Here is a 17,577-nt window from a genome sequence, read left to right as displayed (position 1 = left end):
CAGCTTCCCAGTAAGTTACTGCGCAGATTCCCAGACTCAGCCTCCACGGGGCTGCGGGCTGCGGGAGGAGGGCCCAGGCGCTCCGTGACGGCGACCTGTGGACGGCAAGGGGGACTGAAATTCCAGAGATCTGGGAGCTGAGGGCACGGCCATCTTCCCAGGCCTGTCCCCTAGGACCTGGGGTCCTCTCCCCTGGTCTCTCACGGTGAGTTTGCCACCTGGCATCTGGCTGGCAGCAGGAGAGGGCGGAGGAGGGGGAGTGGCTGCTGGAGCCTGAGGCAGGAGGAGCAAGGACCGCTCCCTTGGGCCAGCCAGCCAGGCACGTCCCTGCTGCTCCGCTCCCAGCCCCCACCTCAGAATTATAGCAGCTGTGGCTGCATCCAAACCCTGCATTTGACAGACACCAGCCCGCGGAGGGGGAGTCCCAGCTGATGCCCCCAGGCTGGCCGATGGCAGAAGCCAGGGAGCTCTGAACTCCTGATCCCTGAGCAGCCCTTCCCTGCAGAGGGTCAGCTGCGCTGAAACGGAGATGCTCCACCTGCCAGGTCCAGCTTGGCGAAGCAGTGTGGGGGCAGGGGTGTGGGGCTGCCATCAGCCGGCCGGGGACAGCATAAGAGGCCCCAGAGCTGGGCTGGCCGTGGCTCTAACTTCTGGGGTTGGGGCCCAAGCTCTGTGCTTGTCGAGAAATGTTTTCTAGAAGCATCTCGCCATGTTGTTCCCTTGTCATCTGTGGACCCATGAACTCCAGAACCCCCCAGACTTTGAGGCTGGCAGGCTGAGGACCTGGGGAAGCCTCAGAGGAGTAGGTGGGGGGGCCGCCTAGCTAGAACCCCACCCCCAGCACGGAGGGCCCTGCAGAGGGCTGCTCCCCTTCTCTGTGGACAGAAGGGAAGACTCCTCGTGTCTTACAGCTTCCAAAGCATCTTCCCAACGTCACCCCCCAGAGCCTGGAAGCCACTCTGCGCGGTACATCAAGTACCCGGTTTTACAGACGCTCCCAGAGATGACGTGTCTCCCTGAAAAAAAAAAAAAAAAATGGTCAGAGATGAGCCAGGGCTGGGACACGCCATCTCGGATGCCAAACTCCTTGCTTGGTGAGCCCGCCTCCACCCCCACCGTCTCCCAGATCCGGAGACCGGGACTCCGGGTCCCAAGCCCACTGCTCCCACGTGACTGTGTGCGGCGTCCCAGCCTGCTGAAGCTGGCTGGCGTCTCTTCTTGCCGTCACTTCTGTGACAAGCGTCGGGGGTTGGAGACCTGGTGATGCAGTGCCTGCCTTTGAGGTCACCCTTGTGCTGAGGACACGGCAGCACCACGAGACAAGGACAGCTGCATCCTCAATCCTGCTGTGGTCTGGAGTCCCCCCACCCCACCGCAGCCCCCACCCCGTTCCCATGTTGATATCCTAAGGCCCAGGGGTATGGTATTCGGAGGTGGGGCTTTGGGAGGGAATCAGGGCTCGAGGGTGGGGCCCTCGTGTATGGGGTTTCAGCCCTCGTTAGGCATTAGAGTCCTGGCTCAGTGGTTAACGAATCTGACTAGGAACCATGAAGTTGCAGGTTCGATCCCTGGGCTTGCTCAGCGGGTGAAGGATCTGGCATTGCCGTGAGCTGTGGTGTAGGTTGCAGACTCGGCTCGGATCCTGCATTGCTGTGGCTGTGGCTCTGGCATAGACTGGCGGCTACAGCTCCAATTCGACCCCTAGCCTGGGAACCTCCTTAGGCCATGGGAGCGGCCCTAGAAAAGACAAAAAGACAAAAAGAAAAAAAAAAAAAAATCAGAGTCCTTGGAGTTCCCATTGTGGCTCAGAAGAAACAAATCGAACTAATATCCACGAGGACACAGGTTCAATCCCTGGCCTTACTCAGTGGGTGAAGGATCTGGCATTGCCATGAGCTGTGGTGTAGGTCGCAGATGCAGCTTGGATCCCGTGTTGCTGTGGCTGTGGTGTAGGTCGGCATCTGTAGCTCTGATTGGACGCCTACCCTGGGAACCTCCATAGGCTGCAGGTGTGGCCTTAAAAAAAAGACAGAAAAAAGAAAAAAAAAGAAAAGAAATGAGAGTCCCTGCAGCGCTCCCTAGCCCCTTCCACACGTGAGGACACGGCTGTCTCTGCAGTGTGTCTCTTGGCCCGGGTCCTGGACGTCTGACCGCACACCTGTGAGTCATGACAGTGGATTAGAAGCGGCCTCATCTGTGGATTTTGTTGCAGCAGTGCCTTGCTGTTGCCATTGACAAGAGGGGGTCTTTCCCTGGGCAAAAGCAAAAAATCCTTGGCTTTTCAATTCTGGTAGGAGGCTTATTTAGCCTTTAAAAACATTTGCATACATACCAAAAGGACAGAGCAAGCATTTACAAATACTAGTTTTCTCTCAGAAAAGCCCTAAGAAAACAGGGGGCGAGAAGAACTCTTTCCCTTTGGTCACAAGAAAAATCCAACCTTATCCTTATTTACCCTGACAAGGTCCCCCTGCTGTTGCTATTTTAGAGCAACGAGGTAGCTTGGGACCTGGGACTCTTTCCTGGAGGGCTTGCACCTGGACAAAGTCTCTTAGGTAACAAACAAGAAAACTGCAAGGGAAGTAACGCAATAACAAAAGAAAAATATCAAAAGTACAAGGGAGGTAACAAAAATACGAGGACACTAACCCCACGCAGGTGCCGTCGGGGCAACGCAAAGCAGCAGGATACAAACAGGCCACGAATCAATTACGGGGAGCAAAAGCAGGGTCCTGCGCATGCTCCCTGCACACGGCCCCGCCCCCTAGACCCGCCCCCCTCGCCCCCTATGTAAGGACCGGCTCTCCTCTCTCTGATGGAGTCTGGCGTCGGTTACTTGTTTTTGCCTCTTGGGCTGCAGCCTGAGTCCCGGAAAAGTCTTACCCGTGTCGCCTCTGCCCTCTGATCAATTTCGACTGATTACAGAGTCTAAGGAGCCCAAAGCAGGCTGCTAACACACTTGGTGGCAACTCTGTCCCTGGGGCCTTTTGCCCTTCCACCTCCCGGACGGCCAGGCACCTCTGGGACCACCTGACGCAGCTTCCCTGCCAGCGGTAAGCGCCGCCTGCACCTCCTGGTTCTGCATCTCCGTTTGGTAGGTCTGCCTTCGTCACCGCGAGGCCTCAGCGCCGCGTTCAGGCCCTGCCGCCCCGCCCCTTGTCCCCCTCTCGGGATCTCACCTCCTCGCGCACCCTGTCCTCCCGAGGGGTGGCTGTGGGGCAGCTACAGCGCCGCTCCTCCCAGCCATGAGACTGGCTCCCTCCGGCCGGCAAGACCACCTGGACAGGTGACAGGCGGGTGGGCGAGCTTGCCTGGGACCGTGCAGATCGTGGCCCTGCGGGCAGTCTCTGATGGTCGCCTGAGCGGGCCGAGTCTGATCCGCCCAGTCTTGTCACCTGTACTTGCCTGCTGCCAAGAGACATCCCGCGGGAAATGGGCTGGGCACAGGTTTCTCCATAAAGACACAACTGGCCGGTTTCCGGGCTTGCGCAGCCTGGGGGGCAGTGGACAGGGTGGCCCTCCTTCACTGGCCCCTTCTGGAAGCAGGGCCTGGGGCCCAAAGAGACCTCGGCAGGGGACAGGTGGAACCAGCCATCAGTCCCTCTCTCCCCCCACCCCTCCTCTTTGTGCCTTTTTCTCTGTCCCTTCTATGCCTCTTCCCTCCTCCCTCCCTCGGTTCTCACGCTCTCATCCCTTTCATCCTGGAGACTCTGTGCTGGGTCCCCTTTTTCACCACCCCCGGCGCTTTTCGGCATTGGGTTCCCAGCTCCGGCTGGCACAGGGGCCGTTTGAGAGAGGATCTGGGCTGGACAAAGTCCGCCGGGGACCATGCGTGGCGAGACCTTCTCTTTACTTCTTGTCCGTGTCTTGAAGTTTCTGTTGCTGGTTCACGTTGGGTCTCCGTCAGGGAATTTAAAATGATCTCTGTTGGATGTGGTTTGGTCCATCCAGCCTTGAGTCTCCGCTGCCCTTTATGCCTCCAAATGCAAGACAAGCCCACACTGCTGGAGATCCAGCCTTTGAGCTACCTGGTAGGACTTAAAAGGATAAATCTATTGATGAAAGTGTCCAAGGACCTGGGCGGGTCCCATGAACACCACAGTTTCTAATGATCTCCGCTGCCGTGTCCACCTTTCTCTTGGTATTTTGCAGCCCTTGAAGTGGTCACCGATGCTATGGTGAAATGCAAAGCCGAGAGAGGATCGGAACCACGAGTGGATGAATTCGAAAATTCAGTCCACTGTGGGATTTGGGGAGACCTCTTTCAACGGACACCAGGATTAAACTTGTAAAACTTTCTCGATGATATGAGCGGGATAATCTTGCCTTCGATTTGTTAAAACCAGACACCAGTTCTAACATGGAGTCACTGATGCTAAGCTCCACATCACGAAACTGGGCTTAAGTGCAGTTTCGGCCTCTCCCGGAAATGGGATCTTAAACCAATGAATCAGGAATCGCTGCTGGGCACCAATGAGGTCTCGTGCCTGGAGACCTCTGCCATCCCTGAAGGGTGCTGACCCGCAGCAACCAAGCCTGCACTCCCTCTCCCCTCTGTCTTTCACTTTGTGTAGGTCCTTGGGCCCCGTGCTGCCTGCTGGATGGGATGCTGTCCATAATTTATGAGTCATTGAAGACAGCCAATAAGAGCTTGAAAATGTCCTGCATTTTGTTTCTTAACATAATCATCTAAATTCTCAGCTGGGGCCCCCGTAACCAAAGCCAGAGTAACTAGAGAAAAGCACCCAGATGTATCTGATGTAAGTTGGCTGCGACTCGGGAGCCTGAAAAAGGGGTGACCCCTGGGTTTTTCGGCCGGGCTGGACCATGGGGGACGGTCCTGGAGAAACAGGGAAGAGAGGAACAGACGAGAGCCACGCGGGGTGACCTGGGGGGACTTGGCGAGACCTGACCTGCCCTCTCCTCCCCTCTTCCCTCCACCCTTGGCGATAAGGCTGCTCCTTCCCTCCCAGTGTGGGAGGGGGTCACCTCTCACGTGACAGTTGCACAGGTTTTGGGGGAGGTTCAGAAAGTGCTTCCTGAATGTGCTGTTTCTCAAAGTCCTTCAGCTTAAAATATTCAGTATGCCAAGGCATCAAATTTGGGGGCAGCGTGTCCTGAACCCCTTCGATAAGCCACATGCAAAAGTTCCCCTTCTGAGGCACTTTTTTTTTGGGGGGGGCCATGCCCACAGCCTGTGGTTCCCAAGCCAGGGATGGAGCACAAGGCACAGCTGTGACAGTGCGGGGTCCTCAGCCGTGAGGCCACCAGGGAACTCCGCCCTTCTGCATGTGAATTTTACAAACGCATCCCTCGATGGCTGGCACCTGAAGACATTCAACTACAAATTATCCTTGAGTGTAATTTGGTTGTTACTCTAAGTCTCACCCAGTCTTGGCCTCGGGGAGAGGGTAACTCTAGGGTCTAAGAACCTAACATTCTAGGTGCCCTCCTTGTAAGACCTGGCACGTTTGTCCTGAATTCCCTCAGTCACACGGGTAGCCCTGTGCTTCCAGGATAAGTTAAGTCCTTCCGTAACAGTCCTTTCCCAGACACGAAGCGCAAAGACACCCTGGCCGTCACCCAGCATCAGAGCAGTGCTGCGAGGTACCCTTGGGCGGGGTGCAGACTCCCTTTGCAGGGCTCGGGTGGGTTGACGTCTCAAGGACAAGCCCACCGAAGGGCCATTTTCCATCTCATTGCAATCAAGAGTGGGGTTGTTGGGGCGGGTCCGTCACGCTGAACTAGCGATGGGGCCTCAGGGCTGCCTTGCGCCAAAGCTCAGTGGTGCCTCCGAGACCTTGTGGGCGGTTTTTGTTCCAGCGTGAAATTATTTCCAAGAGCCCAATTCCAGAGTCCCCTCATTTCCACGGCAGCGGTGTTACGTGTTTTTGCCATTGTCTCAAAAGACTACGTTTATTAGTCAAAGTATTAGCATCCAAAAGCACCAGCTCCATCGCGCCTGTCTCATTCCTGCAAGGGTTGCATCTAATTGGTCTCCTTCTGTCCTTGGATGACCCCAAACGGGCTGCTTGGTAAACAGGTTCCAGGGGACCGGACTCCGAGTGTCATGGTGTTAATTAGCACCGTGGCGTCTGCCTTGGGGTTTGGGTGTGACCGAGACCCTCGCCTTGACCGGAGCTCTCGTCTCAGCCAGGCCCTGATTTGTGTTGCCTCCGCTGTTTCCTTCTTAGCATCAGTCGTTTGAGCCAGCATCTCGTCTCTCGGTATCTGACCGCCCTGGATCTCCGTCCCCCGGCCCCGCAGGCGATGTCCCATCACCCTGGCTGACCTTCAGCAAAGACACCCGTGAGCTGGGTTCAGCCAGGCTCCCCCCGTTCCCTGATATTTCCTGTTAGTCATTCTCCAGCCCCTGACTCCCACCCAGCTCCCACTTGTTGTACCTGGAACTGAGCCCAGTCTTTCCTACTGCAGGTTCCTACACTGACCTCAGTGGTCCTTCATTTACTTTGTTCATTTTTATTGAAGTATTTGAAGTTAATTTACAATGTTCTGTTAATTTCTGCCGCACAGCAAAGCGATTCAGTTATAATAGGTAAACACTTTTTCTTTCCTGTATTTTTTGGCTGCCCTGTGGCATATGGAGTTCTCAGGCCGGGGGTCCAATCCGAGCCACAGTAGTGACCTATGCTGCAGCTGCAGCAACACCAGATCTGTAACGCACTATGTGGGGCCAGGGATCGAACCTGTGTCCCAGTGCTGCAGAGACACTGCCAATCCCATTGCATCGCAGCAGGAACTCCAATATGCATTCTTTTTAAATATTCTTTATGGTTTTTTGTTTCGTTTTGTTTTTGGTCTTTTTGCCTTTTCTAGGCCCGCTCCCGTGGCATATGGAGGTTCCCAGGCTAGGGGTCAAATCGGAGCTGTAGCCACCAGCCTACGCCACAGCCACAGCCACAGCAATGCCAGATCCGAGCCGCATCTGCAACCTACCCCACAGCTCACGGCAACGCCAGATCGTTAGCTCACTGAGCAAGGCCAGGGATCGAACCCACAAACCTCGTGGTTCCTAGTCGGAACCACTGCGCCACAGCGGGAAGTCCGCCATTACGTTTTATTGGCAGGATACTGAATATATCTCCCTGTGCTCTATAGTAGGACCTATTGCTTATCCATTCTGTGTATCATAGCTTACACCTGCTAACCCCCAACTCCCACTCCGTCCTCCCCTGCCCCCCTCCACCTTGACAACCACAAGCCTATTTTCTGTATCCGTGAGTGCGTTTCTCTTCTGGAGATAGGTTCATTTGTGTCATATTTTAGAGTCTACATATAAGTGATAGCATATGGTACTTATCTTTCCCTTTTGGACGTACGTTGCTTAGCATAATAATCCCTAGGTCCGCCCATGTTGCTGTAAATGGCATTATTTCATAATTTTTTTATAGCTGAGTAGTCTTCCATTGTATGTATGCACCGCATCTTCTTAATCCATTCATCTGTTCGTGGACATGTAGGTTGTTGCCATGTCTTGGCTGCTGTGAACATGGGGGTTCGTGTAGCTTCTTGAATAGTTGTTTCCAGGTATATGCCCAGGAGATTGGTGGATCACATGGTAGCTCTATTTTTAGTGTTCTGAGGCGCTTCCGTACTATTTTCCAAGTGGCTGCACCAATTTACATTGCCTCCAACAGTGCAGGAAGGCTCCCTTTTCTCCACACCCTCTCCAGCCTGTGTTTGTTGTAGACTTATTAACGAGGGCCATTCGGACTGCCGTGAGGTGGTCCCTCATTGTAGTTTGGATTTTTGCATTTCTTTAATAATTAGTGAGGTTGAGCATCTGGTCATGTGCCCATTGGCCATCCTTATGTCTTTGGGTAAATGTCTATTTAGATCTTCCACCCATTTTTTGGTTGGGTTGTTTGTTTTGTTGTGGTTGAGCTATATGAACTGTTTCTATATTTTGGGAATGAAGCCCTTATGGGTTGCATCATTTGCAAATATTTTCTCCCATTCTGTAGGGTGACCTTTTGCTTTGTTTATGGCTTCCTTTGCTGTACAGAAACCTTAAGTTTGATTAGGTCCCATTTGTGCATTTTTGTTTGTAGTTCTATTACTTTGGGAGACTGAGCTAAGACAGCATCGCTGTGATTTATATCAGAGAATGTTTTGCCTTTGTTCTCTTCTAGGATTTTTATGGTATCATGGGTTACGTTTCATGGTGTGAGGGTGTGTTCTAACTTCGTTGGTTTACATGTGACTGGCCAACTTTCCCAATACCATTTTCCAGAGACTGTCTTTTTCTCTTTGTATGTTTTGCCCTCTTGGTTGTAGATTAATTGACCATAGATGTGTGGGTTTATTTCTGGACTCTCTACTCTTTCATTGATCCGCATGTCTGTTTTTGTGCCAATACCATGCTGTTTTGATAACTGTAGCTTTGTAGTACTGTCTGAATTCTGGGAGGGATATGCCTCCTGCATTGTTCTTTTTCTTCAGGATTGCTGTGGCAATTCTAGGTCTTTTGTGATTCCATTTGCATTGTAGGATCATTCTAATTTTGTGAAGAATGTCATGGGTCATTTGATAGGGATTGCATTAAATCTGTACATTGCTTTGAGTAGTATGTCCGTTTTCAGTACAAGAGCATGGGGTACCTTTCTGTTTCTTTGAATTCTTTTTAATTGCCTTTATTAACAAGGAACAAGTTTTTCATCTCCTTGTTCAGATTTATTCCTAGGTATTTAATTTTGGGGGGATGCAATTTTAAAAGGTACTGTTTTTTCATATTCCCCATTTCTATTTTTAAATGTTTTAATTATTTTTTTAGGGCCACACCCACAGCATATGGAATTTCCTGGGCTAAGGGTCGAATCAGAGCTGCAGCTGCCAGCCTATGCCACAGCCACAGCAATGCCAGATCCAAACCATGTCTGCAACCTACACTACAGCTCACAGCAACACTGGATCTTTAACCCACTGAGCAGGGCCAGGGGTTCAACCCACATCCATGAGCAGGTTTGTTATGGCTAAGCCACAGCAAGAACTCCCATATTCCTTTTTCATGTAAGTATACAGAAATGCAATTAGATTTTCGAATGTTAATCTTATATCCTGCTACCTTGCTGAACTCATTTATTCAAGTAGTTTTTGTGTGCAGTCCTTAGCGTTTTCTATGTATAATATCATGTCATCTGCATATAGTGACAGTTTTACCTCTTCTCTTCCAATTTGGATATCTTTTATTTCTTTTTCTTGTCTGAGTGCTGTGGCTAGCATGTCCAATCCTATGCTGAATAGAAGAGGTGAGCGTGGGCATTCTTGTCTTGTTCTTTGACTTGAGGTCCAGGGAGAGCAGCCCTTTTTGGTCTTGAACCTGATTATGAGAGAAGCCAGCACAGGAGTCCTGTGCCCGCAGGATGTGGACTCAGACCCAAGGTCATGGACTCGCCGAACAGAAGTCTGTAGGTTCAGAGGGGATGGTGGTGCTGCTGGAAGGGCTGCTCCAGGCTTCCCACATGCTAGATGGCGTGTGAAGCTTCCAGAATTGGACACATCCACCCCACTGTCTGGAGGGCTCGGGGGCCAGGGTGTGTGCAGCTCGATTCCTGAATGACAGTGGATATCAGGCCAGCTGGACGTATGGCAAAACCTCGGCACGAAACCTCCCACCTTTGTAGGCCTCAGTCCCGTGGAATCCACGGCCACCAGCTGCCTGGCAAAGCGGGCCCAGGAAATGTCCTGGCCTTGCCTAGCAGCAGGCTGCAAAGATTCCACCGACAAGCAGCATGGCTCTGGTACATGGTGGGCGCTGCCACCTGTGTGGTGACTCTAGGGTCCATCTTGGACAGTCCACCCACATGGTTCTGCAATGACACCTGCGACCAGGCGGGCAGGAGGTGGCGCAGGAGCTGTTTTGTTAGCTGATGGCCAGTGTCTGGTTGAACTTATTTCAGCCCCTTTCTCAACCTCTTTTTCCATCCCCTTCGTGAAGTTTTTCTTGTTTTTTGTTTTTTTGCAAATGAACAGCAGTTACTGTATCACAAGGAGGAACCGCAACATTTCGGCAGGGCTTCTGCGGCTGTGTCAGCAAATCCGCCCCCCTTAGAAACCCACGTGGATGCCCCCATGTGCCAATGCACTGGCTGTAAAGCCCCTGACAGCTCAGCTGTCCACTAATGAAGAACTGTAAGATAGTTCATTTCCCGCCGCTGCCAAGAATCCCCTGGTTTTCCAAATTTGCCCTGCTGCCTAACAGCCCAGAACAGATGTTTGTATGTCTGGAGATTTAAGTCCTGGACTGAGAGTGGTGGTCCCAGAAATGCTGGCAGTTAACTGGGTTTGTGCTTATTTCATTCCAGGCAGGACCTAAGCTTCCAGGATTCCAGGGGCACCCGTGGTGGCACAGGAAGTCTCAGTCATTCTCATCCCGCACGTGACCCGGCAGGGACCGTAATCGAATCTGAACACGGGGCAGCAACATCAGGTGAGTCAGACTGTGTCTGGTGTCTTCCTCAGCTGCTGTTGTGTCGCCCGCCTGGCCGCTGACCTGGGCCATCACCCTGATGACGCTGGTCCACAGTGAGCCGCACAGAGCGGGGTCCCACGCACTTGAGAGAGGGTTCTCATGACACGTGGGGCATGCAGATAAATCCCATGACCCAAAGAGGGCTTGAGCCCTTTCAACACGTGCGTCCGCTGCTGCAGCTCTGAGGATAAATCCAGAAGCCCTGGGAAGCAGGCTGGGGCCTGGAGTCTGAGGCTGACTTTGTTTTCCTAGCAAATCACGTGGAATTTTTTTCTTCTTCAATATGTGGACTCCTCAGAGCTTGGGGAGAGATTCCAGGCAAACACAACCATTCAGAAGCTTCTTCAGGTTCTACGGATCGAATCTGAGGGTTTAGACTCTTATCAATCAATTGGTCCTTTTGAGGTTTTCGCCTTTGTCTGCAAAAGCTGGAATCCACTATGGAAAATCTACAAATTCCCCCACTTGTCTAAGTTCCTCCTCTGCCGGAGGGCGTTTCATCTGCAAAGGTGGCCAACTCCTAGAGGCCAGCATTCTGTGGTCTTCCCTGGCAGCTTCCCTGAGTATTTGACCTCAGACTGGCGATCCTGCAGTGTGTCTAGTGAGGTCTGGGTCTCTGCCGGGCGGGGGAGGAAATGTAACAAACTGGAGCATCAATTTCGTGTGACTGTTTAGTTTCCAAGGCTGCCAGTAAATCATCTACATATTGAATAATTTCGGATTCTCCCACAGGGCAGATTTTCCTAAGCTGTGCTGTCAAAGTCTAGACAAAACACTGGGAGTCCCGAAAAATGTTGGGAACTGTTCGCTATAAATGCTGAACTCCTGCATAGGTAGAAAGCCAATGAAAATGTGGACCCATGAGTTAGAGGGACAGAAAAGAAAAAAAAAAGGAAAAAGCAGAACGCAGGTTGACTGCAGAGAACAAGTTTGCAGGTGACAGAATTGACGTCAGAAAGAGCTGCAGAATTAAAGGGATGAGGCAGCAGAGAGCAGAACAGTGAGCCCCGTGACCTCTCTGAGACCTGCTACGGATCTGCACAGTGGCCAAACTTCTCTCCAAAATGTTGACAGGGCGTTGGGAGTATGACAGCATGAGTGTCTTATTAAAAATTATCCCTGTTTCTCTGAATTTTTTAAATAACTGGTTTGATTTCCTCGAATTGGGCCCTTGGCAAAGCATAGGGTTTACACATGGCCTTGGGTTCCCACCCCCGATTCCCTGGGAGCAGTTTTTATTGGTCCTTTATCTTCGGTTAAACCAGCATCATTATTCCTGGGGGCCCAAGAGGTGCATGGACCTGCCTCGGCCAGGACTCTTTTCCAGCATGGGTGCCACCACGCCACCCACTGCTCTCTTCTGTCCCAGGCACCGGGTGACCAGGTCAGGCTCTGTGACATTCTCACCCATCCAGACTAGGGCAGCAGGGGGGGCTCTCCCCACGGATTTGTACTAGAAACCTGTAAAGAAAGCAGGACTGTCTTTCCTCTCTCAGAGGACCTGACTGCATGGGGAACCCTGACAAAGACAGACTGTTGAAAAGATTCTATTGTTGTTGGATGGAGTTGTTTTAACATGTTAATTAGGTCAATGTTGATAGTGTTGCCAAGTCTGTATCTCAACTGATTTTGAACCTACTGGCTTATCAGATACTGAGAGAGGAAGGCTGAACCGCTAGCTCTCAGGTGGACCTGTCTCTGCCTCCATGCTTCCTGAATTTTGAAGTTCTGCTGTCTAGGTGCATCCATTATAGAAATGTTCAGTCGTCTTCTGAATGCAGCGTGATAGCGTTTTTATCTGTAACTCTGGTTATCGTCCTTTTGAATCCCCTTTGTCTGACATTAATAGCTCCTCTAGGAGTTCCCTGGTGGCCTAGTTGATAAGGATCCAGTGTTGTTGGTGCTGTGGATCAGGTCACTGCTGTGGCACAGGTTCGATCCCTGGCCCAGGGACTTCCACATGCCATGGGCATAGCCAAAAAATAAAAATAAAAAAAGCTACTCCAGCTGTGTTTGATTCAGTCGTTGCGTGGAATATCTTTCATCATTCCTGGACTTTTAAGTATCTCTGTCTTTATACTGAAAGTGATTTCTTAGGGGCAGCATATGTTTTGCTTTTTTCACACGTTCTCATAGTATCTGCCTTGTGTTTGCAGCATTTAGGTCATTTACGTTTAAAATAATTGCAATAGGATGTGTCTTTGTGTGATTATTTTTCTTTATGGTTTCTGTGGTTAGGGTGTGGTGAGCGTCTTGCATCTGTTCATTCCCATCAGTTTGAAAAATTTCAGGACATTACTCTTCAAAGTTTTCTGCTCCAGGAGTTCCTGCTGTGGTGCAGTGGGTTAAGGATTTGACTGCAGTGGCTCAGTTCTCTGCATGGGCATGAGTTTGATGATTGATCCCTGGCCTGGAGCAGTGGGCTAAAGGTCTGGCATGGCTGCAGCTGAGATGTGGGTCACAGCTCTGGCTCCGAGTCAGTTCCTGCCCTGGGAACTTCCACATGCTGAGTGTGCAGCCCTTAAAAAAAAAAAAAAAAAAAAAAAAAAGGTTTGTGCTGCTCCCTCTTGTCCTTGGACTTGAAAGACTTGAGGGACTCATTGACACTGTCTCACAGGTCCTGGGTGTTCTTTTTCCCACTTTGTTCATCCTTTGCCTGTCTTTTCTTCTCTCTTCTCGGTAATGTCTGCTCTGCTGTTATTAGTCTCAACTAGTCTGTCTTGTAATGTCTTCTTTCTGTCCTGGTCATCTGCCTTCTTGAGCATCCATGGCATCTTTGTGAGAGCTGTCTCTATGTCTTTGTCTTGTAATTGCCTCCTCTCTGTTGTTGCCGGGTGTGATTCTACTGATACAATTTTCTCCTACTTGTCACATCTTCCTGCTTCTTTTCACGCCTATTGGTTTATTATAATTTAAATGTTTGTAAAATGTATGTACCATAAAATTGACCACCTTCATCATTTTTTTTTTCTTTTTGCCTTTTCGGGGGCCACATGAGTAGCATATGGAGGTTCCCAGGGTAGGGGTCTAATCAGAGCTGTAGCTGCCAGCCTACACCCCAGCCTCAGCAACGTGGGATCCAAGCTGCATCTGTGACCCACACTGCAGCTCACGGCAATGCCGGATCCTCAACCTGTTGAACGAGGCCAGGGATCCAACCCGCAACCTCATGGTTCCTAGTTGGAGTCATTAACCACTGCGCCACGACGGGAACTCCAGTGTACAGTTCGATGGCCTTAACTATAGTCAGCAGCCCTCTTGCACGACTGAAACTCTGTCCCCGTTAAACCCTAACTGCCCTCTCCCCATCTCTGAAGCCCCTGGAAGCCACCCTTCTACGCTGTGAGTCTGCCAGTTCTCGGACCCTCATACGAGTAGAGTCACACTGTACTTGTCCTTTTGTGACGGGCTGGCTTCCTGGGGCTTAACAACCCAGGCTTCATCCAGGTTGTAGCACGTTCGCAGTTCCCTTCCTTTCTAGGCCATGCCTGTTGATTTTCAGGTGGATGCTTTTGACATGATGAGAGTGACATTTTGGGGTTCAAGGTATTAATTCCAGTAAAGAGGTGTGGGATTTTCTGTGAATAAGTAGCTTGAAAGGATCACACCAATCCCTGGTAGCTTTACTGTGTTCCCAAAAAAAATGCAGCAGCCTGTCAAGGAAGGCAGTATCCAGCCTCATGAATTATGGGGTCTTTGCTGTGCTGGAGTGCGTCCCAGCAATGAGGGAGCCCCAGCAACGGGGCCTCTACAAGTTCCAGATCAGATTGCTGGGGGTGGGGCACAACCTCAGGGGCATGGAGCAAGGTCCGTTTGAAATACCATTTTGGTGTTGGTGATGCCTCAAGACACCATAAATGAAAAACACAGGTCCGGTCGACCGATGCCTCTTATAATAAAGGATGCTTGTACTCCCAGAACAACGCAAGCTCCTCTGGGATGGTACTTCTCGTGTTCACATCACGCTTACCCTTGCCTCTCATGTTTTAACGTACCGAGTGTATTCTGAGTGCTCGTTAGAGCCATCCAGATGCTTAAAACCGCCACCGCTCCAGTCAATCGTAAGTCTGAAAAAGACTATTCAGGAGGTCCCGCATTGGGTCAGCAGCATCTCTGCAGCCCCCGATGCCTGGCCTGGCCCTGGGGGTTAAAGGATCCGGTGTTGCTGATTCCTGGCCTGGGAACTCCATCGGCCATGGGGTGGCCAAAAAGGAAAAAAGGAAAAAAAAAAAAAAAAAAAAAGAATATCCAGAAGCTTCTAAAACATATGAACACAAGTCATTAAAAAATAACTTTTAGAAGGGAGCATCGATTCCCTTTTTCATGCAAACGCCACAAGAAACAATTCCCACAAGGGAACCAAAACCACCAGAAAAAGTGGTTCAGCCTTGTCTCTAGCCTTCACACAAGGCATCAATGAGCCGCATGTGTTCTGAAGGCCCCACTGACTAATCGAAATGCATTTGCTAAAGCAGACACTGGGGATCAGATAGCCCTTGAGTTGCCCTTAGCTTATCCAGAATTTTTTTTTTCAGATTTTTTTTTCCATTATAAGTTATTACAAGATGTTGAATAGAGTTCCTTGTGCTATCCGCTAGGTCTCTGTTGTTTATTTTATTTTTATTTTCATCTGTCTTTTTGCCTTTTCTAGGGCCACTCTCGTGGCATATGGAGGTTCCCAGGCTAGGGGTCAAATCGGAGCTGTAGCCACCAGCCTACGCCAGAGCCACAGCAATGCAGGATCTGAGCCATGTCTGCGACCTACACCACAGCTCACGGCCACGCCGGATCCTTCACCCACTGAGCAAGGCCAGGGATCGAACCCGCAACCTCATGGTTCCTAGTTGGATTCGTTCACCACTGCGCCACGACGGGAACTCCTGTTGTTTATTTTATATATCGCAGTGTGCATCTGTTAATCCCAAACTCCTAGTTTATCCTTCTCCCACCTTCCCCCTTTGGTGACCATAACTTTGATCTCTGTGTCTGTGAGTCTATTTCTGTTTCGTAGGTAAGTTCATGTGTGTCATTTTAAAAACTCCACATATAAATGACAGGATGTTTGTCTTTGTCCTTGGCTTATTTCACTTCCTATGATCCTCTCTAGGTCCGTCCATCCATGTTGCTGCAGATGGCAGTATTTCATTCTTTTTTATGGCTGAGTAGTATTCCATTCACCTGTTGATGTGTTATTTCTGTGTCTAGTGCTGCTCTGAACATCGGGGTGCATGTATCCTTTCAAACTCGTTTTCTTCTTTTCTGGGTATATAACCAGGGTGGGATTGTCGGATCATATGGCAACTCGGTTTTTATTGTATTTTTTTTTAAGGAACCACCGCTACACCACTCTCCACAGTAGTTGCACCAGTTTACTTTCATACCAACAGTGTGGGACGGTCGTCTTTTCTCTCCACCTTCCCTGGCATTTATTATTTGTAAACTTTTTGATGATGGCCGTTCTGGTGTGAGGTGATAGCTCACTGTGGTTTCAATTTCTATGTCTGTAATAACGAGCAGCGTTGAAGATCTTGGCATGTGCCTGCTGGCCATCTGTGTGCCTTCTTTGGAGAAACGCCTCTTTCCTTTTTTTTAATTGGACTCTTTTTTGATGTTGAGCTGTATGAGCTGTTGATAGGTATTAGATGTTAACCCCTTGCCAGACTCATCCTGTGCAAATATCTCCACCCATTTGGTAGGTTTTGTCGATGCTTTCCTCTGCTGTGCATACGTGTTCGGTGCAGAGTTTTAAATGCTACTGCAAGCCATTGTCGCATGGCACGTTTCAGCAGTGCATCCTGCCCAGAAAGGAAAGGGATTAACCTGGAAGCAACGAAAGAGCACGTGTAGTACAATCTCTGTTCTAAGTCCACCGTCTCCACAAGGGTGAAAATCACGACATCACGGGTGAATGTTCTGTGGCCTGATGACATCCGTCTTCAGCCAGCAGAGGCACTGGGCGGGGGGGGGGGGGGGAAAGCAGGCCCGGACATCTGGAACTGATCTGATCCTCGCAGCTGGATCTCGGCACCGTCACGAGCTGTCTGAGGCTCACGGCCAGGCCGTTGTGTGCCGCTGGCCCCCAAACCCTCGCAGGCTGTCAACCTCCGAGGTTGCCGAGGTTACTCAGAGACCAGGGTGAAATGAAACGAGACGAGGCCACTGCGTAATCTTGTCTAAGAGCAGAGACACAAAGAAGGTGACCCTCAAAGCACCCAGGCATGGAACTGTCCCCAGCTGCCTGGTGCTGGTCCCTCCAGAGCAAATCCCGGCCTCTGTAGATGCTCCACCAAACCCCCTGCCCAGTGCGCAAAGCCTGTACCGGATTCTCCCCTCCGCTGAGGCCCCCTTGCTGCCCACGGTCCGTGTCCACCTTCCCTCCAGCCTGTGAGAGGCCGACGTGGTCATTCACACACGTTCCTGATGCGCCGGCCGCAGGGCGAGTGGACGCGCCCACGAGTGCCCGTCCACGGGGCAGGTGTGCCGGGCTCTGCCACTTTCCTGCTGCGCTCCCTCGTCCCGCCACTGCCACTCCCCGGGCCCCCGGCCCCCCTGTGCAGACCATAGGAACATTCTATCTCAAAGGGGGCTTGTGGCGGAGTGAGAAGAGGCTCCCGACTGGAGCACGATGGAAGCGAACATGCGAAAAAAATGCGTGTATATGTACAGGTGTATATACGCCTGGGTCACTTTGCTGTGCGGCAGAGGTTGGCACAACATTGTAGATCAACTATAATTTAAAAAACCATTTTTTTTTAGTGAAAAAAAGAGGCCCCAGAAGTAACAAAAGGTAACAGTGACATTACAGCTTTCTTGCCTGTCACTACTCCCACGTGTCACTGCTCTCGCCTGTCACTGTTCTGCATGATTCCAACCACAGCTCAATCAAGGTCACCTGTCTTCCCAGGGGACCAAATGAGTCCAGGCCCAGTAAGAGGCCTGTGGCCGGCCAGGACCCTGGCCGTGGTGCCCACAGTCTCCCTGGGGTGGCGGGCAGGGTGGTCCAGGCGGAGGGGAAAGGCAGGCTGTGCTGGCCATGGGCCCGGGCAGCTCAGGCAAAGCTCCTCATAGGGCAGGGCCCCGAGGTC

General features: G+C 51.1%; 1 protein-coding gene across 1 annotated transcript in view; it reads left to right on the top strand.

Annotated features, from left to right (window-relative positions):
- The first annotated feature begins 2,817 nt into the window (after positions 1-2,817).
- The window catches only part of SLC47A1 (solute carrier family 47 member 1), a 93,911-nt gene continuing 79,151 nt past the window's right edge, over positions 2,818-17,577 (top strand). Inside the window, exons 1-2 of the mRNA XM_084986432.1 lie at positions 2,818-3,053; positions 10,326-10,450. The gene's annotated coding sequence lies outside the window, so the exon portion shown is untranslated. The remainder of the gene's footprint in view (positions 3,054-10,325; positions 10,451-17,577) is intronic.

This window comes from Sus scrofa, chromosome 12 (genome assembly GCF_054392235.1).
Source record: "Sus scrofa isolate SSC_HxYL_T2T_F1_AM1 chromosome 12, Sscrofa_HxYL_maternal_Yorkshire_Landrace_v2.0, whole genome shotgun sequence".
In the NCBI taxonomy this organism is placed as follows: Eukaryota; Metazoa; Chordata; class Mammalia; order Artiodactyla; family Suidae; genus Sus; species Sus scrofa.
The sequence above is the reverse complement of the archived record's forward strand: the minus strand, read 5'-3'. Positions and strand labels throughout refer to the sequence as shown.